Below are 18,538 nucleotides of genomic sequence, written 5' to 3'. Positions count from 1 at the left end.
TAATGCTACAGTCTGAAATGCTGTGAGAATTAGATGAGATAATGTTTGCAGGTTTTAAAGTACCATAATGTCATCTTTGGTGGAAAAAGCACAGTAATTGAATTTGTTTTAGATGGCTCTGATGCAAGATCAGACGATATCTATAACCCTTGGAGTAAGTCACTCATTTTCTTCGAGTCTCAGTTTACTCATCTGAAAATCTAAGATTCTGTTATGTATATTACCTACCTCACAAGCTTGTGATGAGAAAATGCTATGTAAATATTAGAGCACTGGAATAATGGTGGTGGTGAAGATAATAATGATGATCTTGACACTTTGTGAATTATTAAAATCAGACATATCTACTCATTCAATGGTCTGCCAAATATTAAAAACATAAAAAAAATAATAGTGGGATAGTGAGCTGTTCTAGAGCTATTTCTGTCTGAATTCCATCAAATAAAAGATGAGAACTAGAATAATCAGAATCATAATAGTATTCAAATATATTTCATATTGCTTTAAAGTTTGCAAAGCTCTTTGCATATATTACAAATGCAATTGATTAAAATTAATTCAAACCCAGGACCCCCAAACAGGTTCAAAGTGCCCTATAAACTCATTTATCCCCAAAGTTCTCAGCAGACATAAATTATGTACAAAGTTGTGAGGGGATACGAAGAATGTCAATGGCTCCAGGATGTGAACATCTGATTTTAAAAAGATGGTATCCAAGAATGGGCTTTGGATTTCTTGACCATGGCACAAAATATTTGAATGTCAGGCTCTTGCCCAGGGTAGGGTATATCTAATAAGTACTGGCAATATATTCTTATATATTTAACTGTCTCTATTTTGCAAATCTGATCAAAAGGCCTTTGAAATAGAGAAGGAAAAAAATACATAAATCTCACCAAGCTAGATACCATAGAAAGTTGCTAGAAAGGAGGAAGATGAATAGAATCACCCAGAAAAATAATAAGAGAAAATAGTACAAAGAAGGAGGCAGCAATGATAGCATTAGTTTCAAATATCCGTAGACAATGATGCTACTACAGATAATAAGAAAGATAACCAAGAAAGCCTAACTCAATGAAGAAAATGTTACCTTAGGAAGGTAGAGATAATGGTGACCCAGGATATCTAGGCATGGATGAGCTGTCTGCCACCTTGTTAGAGGGATAATCCACATTTCTGAGATCACAGCTTTTTTGAAATAGTTGAGTAAATGTAAAGTATTATACTTGGGTTCAAAAAAATTAACTTCAGAAGTATAGGATGGGGAGGTACATGTAGGCATTAGTTCATATGAAAAAGATATAAGTATTTTGTGGAGCACAAATTGAATATAAGTCACAATATTAGATGGCAATGGTGATGATGATGATGATGATAATGATGATGATGATAAATGTGAATGTGCTATTAGGCTGAATTAGGAAAAGATTAGTATCTAGAACCAAGAAAGATATAATCATATATGCTCTAACCTGGTCAGATGACATCTGAAATTGTGTGTACAGTTCTGGGTACCACCTTTTAGAAGGGATATTGATAAGATGGAGAGCACCTAGAGGATGTCTGCCCAGATGGTGAAGGGCATAACTATAAAAATAATAGAATAATATTTCTATAACACTTACCATATGCCAGGCATTGTGCTAAGCACTTTTGTATCTCATTTGATACAACAATTATGGGAGATCAATGCTATTATTATCCCCATTTTACAAATGAGGAAACTGAGGCACAACAAAATTAAATACCTAGCGCAGGGTCAGACAGCTAGTAAGTGTCTGAGGCTGGATTTGAACTCAGATCTTCCTGACTTGATGCTAGTATTCTATTGGTGGAGACAGCTAGCTATATGAGTATTGATGGAAGGAACTGGGAACTTTTAGGTAACTAACTGGCACAGCGTGTAGAGACCAGACTCCAAATCTGTTCTCCTACACTTACTACCCATGTGACCTCGAGCAAGTCACTTGGCCTCTGTTTGCCTTAGTTTCTTCAACTCTAAAAGGACAACTACCTGTCAGGGCTGTTGTGATGGTCAAATGAAACAATATTTGCAAACCTTAAAGTATTACATAAACGCTAGTTATTATGAAAATTAATATTATTATGAACATTTTAGCCTGGAAGATAGAAAACTAGGATTACAGTGCTTCCTTTACCTATCTGAAGAGCTGACATACCAAAGAGGAATTTGCTTGGCCCGAAAAGGTAGATGGTGAAGAGGTGAAAAACTTCCTGAGAATTAGAGCTGTCCAAATCAGAATGCTTAGGTTCCCCATCACTGGCCATTTTGGAGCAAATGCTGGCTGTCACAACTACCCTCCATTTTACAAAATTAAATATGATTTTCCCCTGGGGGAAGAAAGGTGTTTATGCTGACATTGTTGCTGTTGTCACCATTGGTGGGTTGATCTCTTTGTCATCTCTGAAGAACATGATGTCAAGTAGATCGCCGCCCCCAGTCTGTGCCTTCCTTTGTGATTGTCTCCAATCTATTCCATAGTCAGCTCTTTTTGTGCAGATTGTTTGCATCCTGTATTCTCCAATAGAAATGGAGCTCTTTAATGGTAGAGATTGTCTTTGACCTTTCTGTGCATCCCCATAGTTTAGCACAGTGCCTGACATATAGCAGGTGTTTCATAAATGCTTGGTAACTTGATGATGTATCCACAGCACCTAGAATAGAGCATTGTGCATAGTATCAAAATGAATGCTTGTTGAATCAACTAGTATATTCCTCTGTGATGGAAATCATGAAATGATTAATTCAAATTTCTGACTTTCAGCTCATAGTATATTAAAACATAACATATGCACAATACATAATATTGCATGATGTATATATATTATGTAATCAAGCAACAAGAATTTATTAAGCACATAGAGTATAATATAGTCAGCTGCTAAAGTAAAAACCACCAAACTTAGTAGTGAGGACATCTCTATTTTAATCCCAGTTCTGCCATTCTGGGATCTTAGGTGAAATCACTTCTCAGAATCCCAATTTCCTTCGTAGTAACAGGAGAGAAGGACCCCTCCCAATTCAGTGTCCTACAATTCTGGGATTGTAAAATTCTAATTAATAAGAAAGATGGATACATGTGAAAGTATTATATATAGTCTCTTGGCTTTTTTTCTGCTTGTATTTTTGGGGGAGTAGAGGGAATGAGAAAGTTGAGAAGGGAGTGATTTAAAAACTGCTTTATACAAATATTATAGAATAATTTTCTTATGGAACAACAAGCCAGGTATGAGTTCTATTGACCACACAACCATATCCCACTTCCTAGATCATTGTACCTCTCTCACAAGCACACACACACACACACACACACACACACACACACACACAGAGCAGCTGATAATTCCTCTCTTCCTATTACCCATCCATCAGTTTCATGGCCCCAACGATAACTAGCCTGGATAATAATGACAGGCCAGCTCCTAGTATCAGATACTTCTCTACTTACAGGTATGAAATTCTATTAACAGCAGCCTTATTTATAGCCCAATGTGGAAGCTGCCACAATTACCTTCCATTTCACAAAATTAAATCTGGTTTTCCCCTGGGGGAAGAAAGGTGTTTGTGCTGAAATTGTTGCTGTTGACATCAATGGTGGGGTGGTTTCTTTGTCATTCAATCCTCCATCTCCTGAAAATGCAGCAAAGTGTCCCAACCCCCCATCATGAACATGCTTGCAAAGTAGGAAATGAGTCCCACAAATTAGGTGGAAATTAATAATAAGGCAGCTAGGTGGTACAATAAAGAGAATGCTGTGCCTGCAGGCAGGCAAATTAGAGTTCAATTCTGGCCTCAGAAACTACTAACTATGGGACCCCAAGCAAGTCACTTGACACCTGTTTGCCTCAGTTTTCTCGACTGTAAAATAGGGATAACAATAACACATACTTCCCAGGGTTGTTGTGAGAAGAAAATGGTATCATATTTGTAAAGTGCTAAGCACACTGCCTCGTACATAGTAGGTACTTAATAAATGTGTTTTTTTTTCCTTCAATAACAGTAATAATTGTCTTGACTAACCACAATGCTGTGGGAATGAGGCATCCAGGTTAATTGAATTTTCCTCTTTAGTCAAAAACTGGATTTGCAAAGAGTCATAAAACTTGAAACAAAAGCTAGAGGCAAGCCTTGTAACCATTTAGTCTTCTATCCCTCTTTGTTCCTTCTTCCACCCCCATGCCCATGGTGAATACACTAAGATCCAGAGAAACTCAGCAATTCACTCAAAATAACACCATAATTTTGCTTCAGAATTTGCTTAAAAGATCACTAAAATATTCTCAACCACTTTTTTGGCATTCTGGACATAATTTAAGACTTCCTTGAATTCTACCCAACCCCTACCAATGATTCCTTTCAGAACAGAAAATTTTTGTTATGGAAACTCCATCTACAGATGCAGAGCAGCACTCTCCTATAACTAGTACCCTTGGACAGAGAGTTACCCACTATCCATAACATCACACCTGAACTCATCATTTAAGAGTATTAACTCATGAAAAGTCTGGGAGATGTAAGATCATAGGTTGAAAATGGAAGGGACCTTTGAGGTTATCAAGCCAACCTCTTCATTTTAGAGATGAAGACATGGAGGCCCAGATTACTTAGGTAATTTGCCCAAGGCCACCCAGGAAGCATCAGAAGTGGGATTTGAATTCAGGTCCTCTGACTCTGGAGCTAGTCATATTTTCATTCTACCAGACAGCCAGATGATGTAGGACCCTGAAACATACCAGGGAATTTGATTTGTAATAAGACCTTAAAAACAATAGCTCGATCTATAGAGGATTTTAAGATTTCCAAAGTGCTTTACATTTATTATCTTAATTCAATCAATCATTAAACATTAATTAAGCCCCTGCTATGTGCTAGGCACTGTGCTAACCACTGAGGATACAAAAAGAAGCAAAAGACAGTCCCTAACCTCAAAGGGCCTATGATCTAATGAGGGAGATAACACAAAGATAAATCTATTCAAAGCAAATGACATACAGGATAAGTAGAAAATAATTAACAGAAGGAAGGCACTAGAATTAAGAGGGGTTAGGGAAGGTTTCCTGTAAAAGGCGGGATTTCAGTTAAGCCAGAAGTCTGAGCAGAGGAAGAACATTCCAGGTATTTCCAGAGAAAATGCCTGGAACTGAGAGATAGAATTTCTTTATTTCAGACAGCCAGGAGTCTAGTATCACTGAATCAGAGAGTAAATGTTGGAGAGAAATGTGTAAGAAGCAACCACAAAGGGTAGGCACTTTTCAATTTCTCTGTTACAGTTGACGAAATTGAGCCCCAAAGAGGCAAAGGGCACAGTCCTATAACTTCTGAGTGTCTGGAGCAGATTTGAACCCGTCTTTTTTCCAAGTTAAGCACTCTGCTCACTATTTCATGCATCCTCTCTCTCAAGAATCTTATTTTCTTATGCTTTGTCTCCTTCTAAAGTATTTGGTAACATTTTGCTCACCAGGGTCCTCCTGATCAGGGCCTCTTGCCATCCTTTCTTGGCCTGGCACCAGGACAATCACAAGGGGTAGAGAAGAAAAAGGATGGGGTTATCTTGGAGGATCTGGGCAAACTGAAACAAAAGTCTAGACCAAGTCAATGTTAGGATTTCTTTGGAGTGCCAGCTTTCAAAGGGTTGAGATGGAAACACAAAAATATATTCCAGGAGTGGGAGATTCAGTCAAATCTATAAGCATTTGTTAAGGGCTTATTATGTGCCAGGCACTATGCTAAGCACTGCATATGCAAATGCCAGAAAACAAGTAGTCCTTACCCTCAAAGGGCTTACATTCTAATGGGGGAAAACAGGGCAGGAGATCATGACTGGCTCAGGAGACATCAGGTACATACTGGACATAACCATTTACTTGTCCTACTTAAACATTCCCTCCAAAGCTTCCTGACTTTTAAAGGGGTTGCAAGTAATTCTGCACCCCTACCTTGTACTAACCAGGAGGTGTAATCCCAAACTGGGTCTGCCATGGCTTTTCCTCCTGTCACCCCAGTAAGGCCATGGGCTGAAAGGTCTAGGGCAAAGGTTTCAATGAAGGCCAGGCACCCTGGGAAATTGTGGCATCTCCCCAAGGGGCCAGCATACTGACCGCAGGAGCTGTGGGCCTGAGTCATTGTGCAACAGAAATAAAATATAATAATAAAACATAAATAATAAAAAGATCACATACTGTACTCAAAATTGCAGGCCTTTTCTCCCACACAACAATACCAACCCTTATACCCCTGAACTCCCCAATTTTGTTTACTCTTTCTGCTGCACAGCTCCAAACTTCCCCAGTTCAGAGCCCAGTATCAGTGCTCTGGGGTCATTATTGTCTAAACTAATAGCAAACCACAAGCAGCAGTGCCACTGGGAAATGCTCACTCCCCCCCTTGCTCCCCATATCACCCACAGATGGAACAAGTTTCCCTATGAGGGAGTACTCTGCTCTTAATGGTAATGACCAGGGAATAAAGGCTCCAACCCCATCTCTTTCCCTTTGTGGTAGGACAGCACCTATGGCCTCACATGGATCTCCATGCCATCTTCTTTGTCCCATTGGAGAGCTCCTTCTGGAGGCCTCATCTTGGGGATGGACCCAGGACGCCATGTTTCATTCCTCTCATGGCATAGTCCTATGTGGGTACATTCTAGACCCTTGACTCCCACCCTTTGTCAGTTCCCCCTCTTGGTTACCTTCCCCCCCATTAGAACATAAGATCCTTGAATTCATGAGTCATATAGGATGAGCAGACATGGATGGAGTGTGACCTGGACTACAAATATCATCACATCGTCTTTCCCCTTGAGCCTACCAATCTTCCGGAGGTTCCTATTACTACCCAAAGGATACCAGAGTGCTCCCAAGTCACTCAGGTTTTCACCAGCTCAGTCTCAACACTGACTCCTCACTTGCCTTTCCACTACACCCCCATGACCAGACAGTAGACAGATCTTGTCCATCCTTCTTCCACATGCATCCCCTTCTCGCTAGGCACACAGCTTCCATCTTAGTTAAGGGATAGGCTATGAGGAGATGAATACAAAGGGACTCTGCCCTCAGAGAGATTACAGTCTAGTAGAGAGATGTGACATGTGCCCAAATAACCACAATAAGAGCCAATACCCAAAGATTGCTTATGGGGACTATGAATGGAGAGCTGTAGGAGTTGAGGAAAAGAAGAGACAGTTCTTGGATGGGGATCTGGGATGTTTCAGGGAGGAGGAGCCAGCCCCAAAGCACTGGAGCCAGACCTTAAAGGATGAGAAGGATCTTGGCACGTGAGTTTGACCCAAGTTCCTCTGACTTCAAGTCTTGACTGTCAGTCAGTCAACCTACAGCATTTATTAAGTACCTGCTATATGCCAGGTATTATTCTAAGTACTGGGAATACCCCAAAAAGGGGAAAATATAATAGCCCTGCTCTCAGGTAGCTCACAGTCTAATGAGGTAGACAATGCACAAATAACTGTGTACAAACAAGGTATACACAAAGAGGCTACACTGAGGGTGGTCTCCAAGGGAAGGATTAGGAAAGGCTTCTGGTACCATGATACCTTCAGCAATCACAGTAAAGAAAACAGCATCATTGTTTTTGGATTTGTAATCATAGGACCATGGTTCGAATCTCTGCCCTGACTTTTACCACCCATACGGCCTTGAGAAAGTCACTTAAGCTCTCTGTCTCCCTGTCTCTAAAATCAGGAAGTTATGCTAATGAATTCTAAGGACCCTTCCAGATTGAAATTTGTGATCCTCACACAAAACATTCAAACTCCTACCTCCATGCCTTTATCCTGTCTCTCCCCCATACCTGGAATGTATTTCCTCCTTATCTCTATTCTTAAAATCTCACTCTTCCTTTAAGATGCAGCTCAGGAGTAACCTTCTGCATGAAGCCTTTCCTGAATCAACCCAACTGCCAGCTCCCTCCTTCCCAAACTACTTTGTATTTAACTACTTTCTATATATTTGTATTTATTACTTTCATATTCAATATTTGTATATTCTGTATGTACTTCTCATCTCCCCCTACTGAGCAGGGAGTATTTCATTCTTTGTATTTGCATCCATAACACTTAGCACAGTGCCTGATTAATCATAGAGTCATCCAAGACAGCAGAGGTTGGGAGCATACATGATAAACTTGTAGAATGTCTACAACCAGCCCAGTTTGGCTGGAATGGCAAGGAGTCCTGGAAGCTATTTTGGGAAACATAGGCTTGCTCTGATATAAGCTAACATTTGGGCTCCCAAAGTTGAAGGATCAAGGTTACTTAAGTGTATCCCTTAATGCCAAGGAGCATACACTCCTATGTATTTTGTGGATATTTGGTGAGCATTTATTGACTGAAAGATGGGCACCTAGGTATCACAGTGGATAAAGTACTAAACCTGGAAGACTCCTGTTCATGAGTTCAAATCTGATCTCAGATACTTCCTAGCTGTGTGACTGTGGGCAGATCACTTAAACCTGTTTGCCTCAGTTTTCTCATCTGTAAAATGAGCTGCAGAAGGAAATGGCAAACCACTCCAGTATCTTTGCCAAGAAAACCCCCAAGGGTCACAAAGTGTCAGACACAACTGAAAACTACTGAACAATGAACAATATTGGTTGAAATATGAATTCTAATCCTAAGCAAAAATGAAAGGTCTCAACAAAATCATAAATTATGAATTGATAAAAATTGCTTCCTTAATTTTGTTATAACTCAAGTGGAGTCAAGAAGCATTTATTCAACACTTACCATGTGCCAGGCACTGTGCTAAGGCTGACTACCAAAACAAAAAAAAGACAGTTCCTGCACTCAAGGTGATTACATTCTAATTAAGGAAGACAACCAATAAAAAGGGACTCAGAAAGGTGCTACAAAGGGACCTAGTGAAGAAGTTCGGAGAGTGAGGAGTGGAGTAGAAACAGCAGTAAAGGAGTGAACATCACTACCTTGGGCATTTTCTCAAGATGGAAGCTTCAGGAGGAAGTCATCAATCAGAGCAGGGGACTGCTAGAGCAGAGGGATCTTCTCCGGACAGGAGGCTGCTGGAGCATGGTGGAAAAGACCAGAAATATTTTATAGCATTGTTTACTAAGCATAATCCATGAGACATTTATTCTCTCTGGTACTGAGAGGCCAAAGTACTCAATTCAGGCATTTTAATATCAGTACTAAATCACTGGCCTCACTTTCCTCACCCCATACACTATTTTTTCTTCCTTTATGCGCAGCTGGAAAAACTAACAATCATCAAAGAACATGTACTTGTGCAGAGAAAATTAAAACCAAATCTGTTTCTTCACTGGGATGTGGGACTTCCAATGAAGGAACTCCCTTTATTAATTCTTTTTTTCTTCTTTATCAATTCTGATCCATCATTTAGAGTCTTAAAGAGCTACCTGGGTTACTAAGTATTATAAGTAGCTTAAAACACATAATGTCATAAGGTAGAACCAAACGGAAAGGCTTAATGCAGGAGGTAGTGACTGAGCTGCATTTTGAAGAAAACTAGCATTCTCAGAGGTGGGAATGAGGAGGATGAGTATCCCAGATATGGAAAGCATCCTGGACAAAGGCATGGAGGCAGCCTATTGGGAAGTAAAGAATAATGTGCAGCAAATGATCACCTCTGTAGGGAACTAATTCTCTCCAGCAGTAATTCCTACTCAGGAAGGATAAAGGATTGGGTCTTAAATGGTTTAATCACTTGTAATTGACTAGAGCACACAGCTGTAAGTCACTCAGCAACCATGTGGCAAAGATGAGAAAGTGCCTCATAATCTGCACTTGAAAAAAGAAATTTTTATAAAGCCATAGACATCCAATGTCATTGCAGGTGAGCCAGAAACATAGCCATGCAAAATGAATTGAAATAAATATGAGAACAATCTTACTCAGATGAGCGGGTCAGAAGGAAATGAGTCTTTAGTTGGTGACCTCCTCGTTCATCCTCTCTGTACTGTGTCATTAAGCCCCCTTTTTATTCAGCTTTCCTGAATCATTTGAGGGTTGTTACTAAGCTGTCATCTTATCTTTTAAAGTGAAATCTCTCAGAACTATTTCTGTAAAAGCAACATCAATATTTTACACTCATTTTCTGTTCTACCCAGGCCCCTTCATTTCTGTGGGACCCCAAAAAGGATCAGGGCCAGCATATTATGTAATAGAAAAATTATGCTTCTTTGTCTCCATATGAATGATACAGTGATTTAATCTTTGGCGGTATGACTAGGAAGCTAAACAGCATCTTCATTTATTGAATTCTCTAACCTAGGGTCGCCAAAAAAAAATGACAAGATAAAAGAGAATTCTCCAACTCCCTCCAAAAATGCCTCCTACTTTGAAGTATTCCCATTAGAAATTGATTAAAACGTGTTTTTCTGCTTTCTGCCATCCATCTGAAATTGTCACAACAACTTGGTATTAGATACTCCATTAAAAACTACAGCTCTCCCAGCCTGACCCCTCTCCTATTTTCAGTTACCTATAGTGTAGAATCCTGTTCCTCTTCATTTTGAAGCAGAATAAGAGTGACACCCAGTGCTTCAATATATTTCTTATGGCAAAGAAATAGACCAAGTATTCATGAGATTATAGATTTAGATTGGGACATCACCTAAAACAAGTCCTTTGCTTTACAGATGAGGAAACTGAGGTCAAGAGAGGTTAAATGACTTAGTCATGTAATGGCCAGGACCAATTTTGAACCCAGCTCCTCTGACTCTGGATCTAGTATTCTCACCACTGGACCAAAACAGAAGAGGAATGCCTATATCGCTTCCCGAAATGATTATCGATCACCAATCTCCTGATGAAAAGCTAGATTGCTTCTCAGATGAAAGACCTCCATACCATCCACTGCTGACACCACTCTCAAATCAATCTTTTGACAAGGATTTATTAAGTGCCTGCTACGCACCAGGCACTGTGCTAAGTGGCATGATCCCCACTGGGACAGATTTCTCTTCAGGAGTCTATCTATCCTAGCATGAAGTTCAATGGGAATGCATGAAAGACACCAAATCACTTTGAGAAAATCAATCACAACTCTCTGCTGAGTTAGCTTCTTCCAGTATACTCCAATGTATTACTTCTCACAACTACTTAAGACTGTCAAAACATATGGTGATTATTTGAGGACAGTAGGCCCCATTTATAAGTAGCCTGGTTCAGTCCATCAAATCATATGCAAGTAATCAAAAACAGTTAATAGGAAACACTTCTTTATGAAGGAAAGAGAATCAACCTTAGAATCAAAAGACTTGGGTTCTACTCCTGGCTCCGTCCTTAATTAGCTGTGTGACTTTTTGAATGTCGTTTCCTTTCTCCAGCTCTCAGTTTCCCTCTCCGTATATACATGCTTACAAAACTGGAAGGAATTGAAAAGTCCCTAAGTCCAACCCCTTCATTTTGTAGAATAATGAAACTGAGACCCAGAAAATTGAAGTGACTTGCCCAAAGTCATATGGAACTAAGGAACCAGAGACAGGCCATGAACCCAGGTTCTCTATCTCCAAATCTAGACCTCTCTCCCCTAAACCATAACCCCCCAAAAAAGATGGGTTTAGACCAACTGATCAAAAATCTCTTCCCTTTCAGACATAACTATGATTTAAGCCACAAACTGAATGATTTCTATAGAGTGAACCTCAACTCTCCTACATTGTGTAGCAACCTTTTGGCATGGTCTATCCTCTCCTAGGGATAGGCTTAGTCTGCAATAGACTGAAGTGCATGGTTTGCTTTAAGGCATGCATGATGGCATAGAAGAGGTGCCATGATGGAGCCAAACCACGGACAAATAAAATGGTTCTTTTTACTGCCTGTTGCACCATCCCTACTTCACCAATAGAATACACACTCTGTGAAAAGCAGGAAATATTTCATTATTGTCTGCATATCCTCAGTGCCTGGCACACAGTAGACAATAAATGCCTGTTAGTGATCGATGGATCGATTGATTAGGACTTTGTTTTCTAGGGTTGTCTGCTTAGTTGTTTTAAAATGGTTTGTATTGATTTATTCCATTATTCCTTTGGGGCGGGGAGTTGTTTGTTTGCTTGTCTTTATACTATTGACCCTTCCCAACAATCCCCTGCCCAGTAATTGATAGCTCCATTGTGACAAAGAAGTAAAAGAAAATTTAAAAAAAAAAAAGCAAGTGGTATATTGACCGTGCCTGACTGTACATTCTTCATTCCATACCCATAATTCACCACCTCTGTACCTAGAACTGGGGGAGGGGTATATTTCATCATAAATCCTCTGGAATCAAAGGTTTCTTATTACAATGATCTGAATTCTATTCATCCCTTTTCATGAGCTGGGAGGGTAAAGAATAAAGGGGAGGAGATTGAAAAGGAATCTCACCATTCTTTGAGAAAGCCCAATCTGAACATCACTTGAGACTTGACCTATTCTTAATCTGCGTGCCCATGGCCAGCCCCATTATTAGAAAGATGCTATGGACAGCTTTCCTATTCCACTAGAAGTAGATTCTTCCCTGGATTTACATATCCTGCCTCAATCCCACCCACGGATATATATATATATATATATAAGTGTTTCAATTTCTGTCCCTATTGCCTGCTCCCTTCACCTCCAGCTTCCAGTGAGACAAAGAGCAGTGCCTGACAATTCATCCATTATAATAGAATGCTTTTTAATTTTTTTATTTAACAGAAAACAGCTTGTCTCCTTAACAGTAGAACGCAAAGTGACAGAAAATAAATGAGTTTCTAAATTTAAAATGCGTATTATGTTGCCAAGGCAACCAAAGAGACACAATTATATAAAGCAAATAAGCCCCCTCCGAAGAACAATCATCAAGAAAATACTGGAAATCAACTGATCCTGGAAATGGAAGTTACTGAACGAAATTACAGCATAGCGAGGGCCATGTATGGCAGAGCATCCAGGCAGCATCTGTGACACCCAACTCGTTCGTGGCCCCCATGCCACCACAAAACTGAGCACATTAAAGAATTTGTTACTTGATACTGAGACGCAGAAAAGCTTGAGTGGTCTCCAGAAGGGGCATGACGACCCTCCCCAGATTTGTCGTGTGACAAAGAAGTTGTCATGGCAACTCCCTATTTCTCTGCCACCCAAGTTGACCCTTCTGTCTTCATTTTATTTCAAACTCCAAATGCACACAGCACCATTGGCTTCATCCAGAGCACAAATGATATCTGCACTTATGCAAAATGCAGTATTGAATTGAAAACAGAGTCCTGGCTGGGAATCCTCTTCAAGGCAAGATAGACATGGCCCTTTTTTTCAACTGTCCTATTTCTGCATTTGAGAACCAACACGGTATCAAGATAGTGAGCTGATCTCAAAGCCAGAAAGATAAGGGTTCAAATCTCGCTTCTGATGTGCAGTGACTATGTGACCCTGGGCAAGTTACTTAAATCGTCAATGTTCTAGGCCAGAGATGGGGATCACATGTGGTTCACAACATTCTTGAGTATGGACTGAACCAGATCAAAATGTAGCTCTTATCTGATTTTAATGTGTTGATCTATTAATTTTAAAAGATGTATATAAATATGTGGTTTTCCAAGTGGAATTTGGGACCCACAGAGGTCCTGACATAGTGTTTAGAGGCCCCTGGGTCTGAGTTTGGCACTACTACTCTCAGTAACCCTCTCAGTCTCTAAGTTGCAGAAAAGGGGTCAATCTGCTATATCAGTGAAGTCACAGATCCAGTCCCTTACTGCATTCATTTGTCTCCTGGCTCCCTAGTCCCTTCTGCTCTCCTCCTTTCTGCTTTTCCATATTCATTGTCATTTTTCCATATGAGCAGCAGCACTGCCCTATTAAATAGAGGAAAGACCCTGGAGTCAGGAGGACCTGGGTTCCAATCCCATTGCTGACCCGGCCTAGCTAGATGAGTCTGAGTATGTCATTTAAACTCTTGGTGATTCAAACAATTCTCTGACTACGTTAATCTACTTGCCATTTGCATCTATTTCCTTGTGTTGATTCAATCTCAGGTTCAGTCTAGGAAAAGAAGATTTTCTGTGATTTAAAATTGAACATACTGTTATACCGAGAAATGAGCGAGTTGATGACCCAAGCTAATTTTAAATTGTGGACTTTATTAGCTATTAGCGCGCGGCTGCCAGGGATATTCACATCCAAATCAAGCAGCCCCCATCAGGGGTTGAGCTAGGGTTTATATAGGGAGTATACAGGACAGGGAGGGGGATGGATCTTTGAAGTCTGGCAAGAGGAAGAGGTTTTTTGGGGGGGGCTGGTCAAGGACACCCTTCTCCCTCTGTGTAGATATGATAATGCTCTGCAAACTTTCTCACAATGGAGGCTTCCAGAGATATGATCTGAGGGCTGTGGCCTGAGCAGCCAGATAAGGGTCTTGCTAAGGAATTTGGAGTTTTCCATGGCCTAAAGGGTTCTACTACCCAAATGGTAAAATAATGTTCTGCATTACAATACCAGCAAAATTCTAGGTCAGTTGTAATGGGGGAGGGGGAAATCTGGACTAAGAATCATGTACTCTATTTTGTATGTATCACCAATGTTTTGTATTTCCTACATATCTGCTTATATTATGTACTGTATGATATGCCATATTGTATATGTTTATGTATATATATATATACTTAAATCTTCAAATCTACAAATTGATCTATGACCTCATGGATGTGCATATTCCCTCCAACAATGCATATCTCAACCTGTTGCTGCTTTCTCATCCTATAGATCCCTTGTTCACAGCCTCCCAATCTTCATCGCAGGCAACCAACCAATATAGAGGAGACCATCCTTGATTTTTCTCAGAGAGAAAGAAAAGAGAAAGAGAGTAAGAGTGAGAGGAAGGGAGAGGAAGAGGAAGAGAGGGAGGGGGAGAAGGAGGGAGAAAGAGAAAAAGGGGAGGGGGACGAGGAGGGAGAAAGAGAAAAAGAATGAGAACATTTATTAAGGAGTTATTGTGCAAAATGAGAGTACAAACACAAGTAAGCATTCACTCATGTGCCATGCACACACACACACGCACACACACACACACACACACACACACACACACACACACACATACTCCCTACATTTTAAGAAGAGAGGACAACACCCAAAAGGAAAATGAAACATAGGATAGGGACAGGGTGAGAAAAAACTGAAAAGCAGGAATGGAGCGGAGAGAGAAGTGAGCATGCCCAGTCTAGGCAATGCCCAGGCTGGCAGTTCCAGCAACTTCCCAACTCGATGAGGTGGCTATAGGGGTGAAGGGATCTCCAGGGCAAAAAGGCTGTTGGAGTGGAAGTAGCAAAGTCCAAAGACTCAGGAGCAGATGCAAAAGATAAATTGAGGCAAAGATACCAAGGGAGCATTCGAGTTTCTCAACTGTTTTTCCTGCTTCTCACCACATGGCCAGCCAGTCTTCTCTTTCAACCACGTATTTCTTTGGTGACAGTTTTACTCTGGCTTTTCTCCCAAATTCCTTATTTCATATGCATCACGTGTGTTCAAACCCACCATGGACTTTTCCATTGCCCTATAAGCGGTACTCCATTAAAATTTGCCAGACACTATGGTGTCCATAGCACTGCCTATAAGCATTAAAATGTCAGATTTCTGCTTTAGGGGAAAATTGAGGTCATTAAAGGAGCTTGAATTTCTCAGAACTCTTTCCTCTACCTATTTTATTCTCAACCCAATTCATTACTCATTTGAAATGTCTTTCCCAGGTATAAATATTAATGGATGTTCTCATGGTGATCCATCTAAGTACATTTTATAATCTGAGCAATGGATAGATGTCAATTAGCCTGGTTGTTGCTATATGCATGGTTAGATCACACATAGCACACAAAGCACCTACTATGTGCCAGTCACTGCGCTATGTGCTTCTTTCCAAACATTACCTCAGTTGATCCTCACAACAGCTCTGTAGGGTAGGTGCTGCTATTATCATCATTTTATAGATGAGGAAACTGAGGCAAACAGAAGTTAAGTGATTTGTCCAAGATCATACAGCTAGTGTCCAGGGGCAAATGTGAACTCAGGTCTTCTTGACTCTATCCAAGTGGAGGGAGTACAGAGGAACCGAGGAGCAGTAGTAGCATGAGGGGGAAGAGGGAAGAACTTACTCTTTTCAGGATCATCTAGTAGCTTCTAATCAAAAAAGCATTTACTGAGAAGCAAAATAAATGCAAAATCAATCCCCCCACACATCCTCTGTTCTACTGGGAATATTAAGTATTTTAAAAGATAATTAAATAATGGGACAATGTGAAGAAAAAGAGCACTACTGAGTAGGGAGATCAGGAAAATGGATAAAATACTGGACTTAAGAGTCAGGAAGACCTGAGCTAAAATCCTGACTCAGTTACTCCCTAGCTATGTAACCTTAGGAAAGTCACTTTACCATTCTGCCTCAGTTTCCTTCTTTGTGATTTGGGGATAATGATAGCACCTACCCTAAAGGAGTGTTATGAGAATCAAATGAGTTCACATATAAGTAAAACACTTTTTAAATGTAGTAGTAGTAGTAGTAGTTGTTTCATTAGGAAAGGTTTTTTTATGGGTTCTGCCACCTGGCTGGATCCTTGAAGGAAAGTCTGTATTCTCAAAGACAGGGGACACCTTGTGCAAAGTCAAAGTAAGGAAATGGAAGGTCTAGTTAAGGGAATGACAAGTACACCAGTATCTCTGGAACAAAAATCACCGTGGTGCATAAAGCAGATCAGTGTAATGTATCTGGAAAAGCAGGCTAGAACCTGATTGTGGAAGACTGTAAATACCAAGCTGAAGAGTATGTATGCTATCTCAGAAGGAATAAGGAGATAGTTGGGCTTCTTGAGCACGCCAGTGACCCAAAAAAGACCAACACCTCAGGAAAATCCCTTTGGCAGCTATGTGGTGGATGGGATGGAGTGGGGAGAACTTTGAGGTCAGGAGAGTGATTAAGAAGCGCTCTCAATAGTCCAGGTGAGAGGTGATGAGCCTGCACTAAGGGGTTGGCCGTGTGAGTGGAGAGAAGCCCATTAAATGATTCAAAGCCAAATGCCTGTACCAACGCCCCCAGACACCTGCTCTATTAGAAATGACAAACACTGGCTTTCTGGAGTGTAACTTGCAAGTTTCTTCTAAGGCATTTTGCAAATGATTTGCTGTGTCTATTTCAAAGCCCCTGCATCAGCTGACACCAGGGAGAAAAAGGTACATTATCAGCTTCTCCCTGCACACAATGCAGGATGTCACCTCCCCCTCCTGAAAGGGTAAAATAACATTTGGCTTGCTCTGAACAAAATACTAAAGAATGAATAAAAAAGTAACCTAAAAGGAAAAGATCGAACTTTAAAAAAATAAAATAAAAAATTAGGGAAATGAGAATATGACAGTCTGTGCTTTGTGATAGGAAAAAATGCTTTCGTTGCTTCGGAATGATGGTGAAATTGAAGAGCCTGAGGGTTTTTTTTGCCTTTCCCTTGTTATCTCTCACATATGTTAGGAACCATAATGCGACTCTCACATTGTCTCCTGCAGCGCTTTGGGGGGAAATGTAATTTAAAATCAAGGGAGAAAATGAAAATATTTTCAGGGAACTATATATGGCTAGCACTCCATATGATGCCACTTGTTAGAAAAATGTTTATCAATAGAATTCTATTTCCTGGTTGATACTTACCAAGAGCCATTCATCACGGTAGACCTTAATGCAACATTTTGACAAGGCTACTTATATAGAAAGCTGATTTGCTTGCCCAGTGGCCCCTGGACCAGACCTGGAGGCTCTCATCTCAGTTTGGTGATGGATTTCTTGTCACTTTAGGAAAGAGGCATTTCTGGGCTCTATGGCTCCTATATTTTCTTTATGCAAATTCAATTCACAGAATGCTTTAAATGACAACTCAGTGACCATCTAGTTCAACAAATACCTAAAAAGGAGTCTGTCCTACCACATTCCCAACAAGTAGTGATTTGGCTTTTTGTTTAAGGGGAAAACCACTATTCCCCCGAGGCAAATGATTCAACTTTAGGATGGCTTGAATTGTTAGGAAGTTCCTTGCTTACATCAAGCTTAAATTTCCTCTACATAACTTCCCCTCAGTGTTCCTCGATCTGCCTTCTAGGGCCAAACAGAACAAATCTAATCTCCCCTCTATATGACAGCCCTTCAAATATTTGAGGATAACTATCATGTCCCACCAGTCCTCTCTTATTTGGTCTGATAGTCCAATTCAGTTAGATTCAGCAGATATATATTAAACCCATACTATGAGATAACTTAAGAGCAGCTAGATGGTACAGTGGGTAAAATGCCAGGCCCAAAGTTAGGAAGATTCATCTGCCTTTGTTCAAATTTGGCCTCAGACATTTACCAGGTGTATGACCCTGGCCAAGTCACTTCATCCTGTTGCTTCAGTTTCCTTATCTATAAAACAAGCTGGAGAAGGAAATGGCAAACCATTCCAGCATCTATGACAAGAAAACCCCAAATGGGGTCATGAAGAGTCAGAGACAACTGAAAAATGCCTGAACAACAACGAGATCATTTATAGCAA

The sequence above is a fragment of the Phascolarctos cinereus genome, unplaced genomic scaffold (genome assembly GCF_003287225.1).
Source record: "Phascolarctos cinereus isolate Bilbo 61053 unplaced genomic scaffold, phaCin_HiC Scaffold_7;HRSCAF=346, whole genome shotgun sequence".
Lineage (NCBI taxonomy): Eukaryota > Metazoa > Chordata > Mammalia > Diprotodontia > Phascolarctidae > Phascolarctos > Phascolarctos cinereus.
Note: the sequence above shows the minus strand (reverse complement) of the source record.